Source organism: Oryctolagus cuniculus, chromosome 4 (assembly GCF_051225735.1).
Source record: "Oryctolagus cuniculus isolate XC-2025 breed Fujian yellow rabbit chromosome 4, ASM5122573v1, whole genome shotgun sequence".
In the NCBI taxonomy this organism is placed as follows: domain Eukaryota; kingdom Metazoa; phylum Chordata; class Mammalia; order Lagomorpha; family Leporidae; genus Oryctolagus; species Oryctolagus cuniculus.
Genome location: NC_142870.1, coordinates 129,805,773 through 129,807,701, shown reverse-complemented (window position 1 = coordinate 129,807,701; position 1,929 = coordinate 129,805,773). Strand labels below are relative to the sequence as shown.

At 45.4% G+C, this 1,929-nt stretch overlaps 1 pseudogene across 1 annotated transcript; it reads left to right on the top strand.

The window, feature by feature from the left end:
- The first annotated feature begins 366 nt into the window (after positions 1-366).
- LOC100340166 (RWD domain-containing protein 1 pseudogene) lies at positions 367-1,702 on the top strand (annotated as a pseudogene). Its single transcript, XR_016232980.1, has 2 exons — positions 367-455; positions 715-1,702. The product of XR_016232980.1 is annotated as an RWD domain-containing protein 1 pseudogene (transcript).
- The last annotated feature ends 227 nt before the right edge of the window (positions 1,703-1,929 follow it).

The window sequence follows — 1,929 nt, the reverse complement described above, 5'->3', positions numbered from 1 at the left end:
CAGATATTGGAACACTCTTAACTCAAAAAAATGTTGTTTGTGGGGAGTAGTCAATGCTCAGAGAAGGTAAAAATTATATGTTATATATATTTATGGGAGAGAGAGAGAAAAAGATATCATTCATTCACTGGTTCATACCCAAATGCTGGCAACAGTGATAGCTGGGCTGGACCAAAGCCAGGAGCCAGAAACTCTATTTGGATCTCTTACATTGGTGGCAGGGGCCCAAGTTACTTAAACCATTATGTCTGCCTTCCCAGAGTGTGCATTAGAAGGAAGCTGAATTGGAAGCAGAGGCAGAACCTGATCCTAGGCACTCTAACACAGGATGTGGGCATTGCAAGCCACTTAAACTACTGTACTACAATGCCCACCAAGAGAGATTATGCTCTGGCCTCCATGGTGTCCTATATTCTAACTGATATTCCTAAGAGCTTCTGCTTTGCTTCAGTTTTGTGAGATACTTCATCACCTTACAATAAATACTCACTATGCTATGGGCTAGTTAGGGAGTAAGAGAGGGACAAAGGAATGGAGAGTCTTCCAGCAGTGTTTGTGCCTTAGCCCTGTACCGCTAGAAAACTCAGCCCTCTCCCATGCCTGTTCAGCACACCCACCATCCAGTGATGCACCTGAGCCTTTTCCATCATGAGGACACCAAGATGGACACATGTGAGGCGCATTCCACACGCAGATGCCATGAATCCTCATAAGAAATCATCACGTGCTCGGCCGCGCTCTCGCCTGCAGCGCGCCGCCTGGGTGTTTGCGAGATCCATGGGCGGCCGCCGCGAGAGCCAGGAAGACAGATTATGGCGAGGAACAGCGTAGCGAGCTGGAGGCCCTGGAATCCATCTACCCTGACTCCTTCACAGTATTATCAGAAAAGCCACCCAGCTTCACCATTACTGTGACATCTGAGGCAGGAGAGAAAGATGAAACTGTCCAGACTACCCTCAAGTTTACACACAGTGAAAAATACCCAGATGACATTCCTCTTTATGAAATATTCTCCCAGGAAAATCTAGAAGATAATGATGTATCAGACATTTTAAAATTATTAGCATTACAGGCTGAAGAAAATCTTGGCATGGTGATGATCTTTACTCTAGTGACAGCTGTGCAAGAAAAATTAAATGAAATAGTAGATCAGATAAAAACTAGAAGAGAGGAAGAAAAGAAACAAAAGGAAAAAGAAGCTGAAGAAGCTGAAAAGCAATTATTCCATGGCGCACCTGTTACAATTGAGAATTTCTTAAGTTGGAAGGCCAAGTTTGATGCAGAATTCTTGGAAATTAAAAAGAAACGAATGAAAGAAGAAGAACAAGCAGGAAAAAATAAATCAAGTGGGAAACAGCTGTTTGAAACAGATCATAATCTTGACACATCTGATATCCAGTTCTTGGAGGATGCTGGCAACAGTGTGGAAGTAAATGAGTCTTTGTTCCAGGAAATGGGTGACTTGGAGCTGGAGGATGATGATGATGATCCAGACCTCAATCCTGCTGACCCAGGAAGTGACTCAACCCACTAATGGACTATCCCCTTCTGCAGAGAGGCTTGACTGCCACAGCATCTGTGGCTTAGCTGAGAGGGTTTTGATTTTCCTTTCTTTTTTTTCTAAGAAAAAATAATTTTCAGGAGAATTTTCTTCTGATAGCTTTCATCATTGAACTTAATAAACTGACCTTAAAATTTCAAATGTAGCCGGCGCTGCGGCTCACTAGGCTAATCCTCCCACTTGCGGCACCGGCACACCGGGTTCTAGTCCCGGTCGGAGCACCGGATTCTGTCCTAGTTGCCCCTCTTCCAGGCCAGCTCTCTGCTGTGGCCAGGGAGTGCAGTGGAGGATGGCCCAAGTGCTTGGGCCCTGCACCCGCATGGGAGACCAGGAGAAGTACCTGGCTCCTGCCATCGGATCAGCGTGGT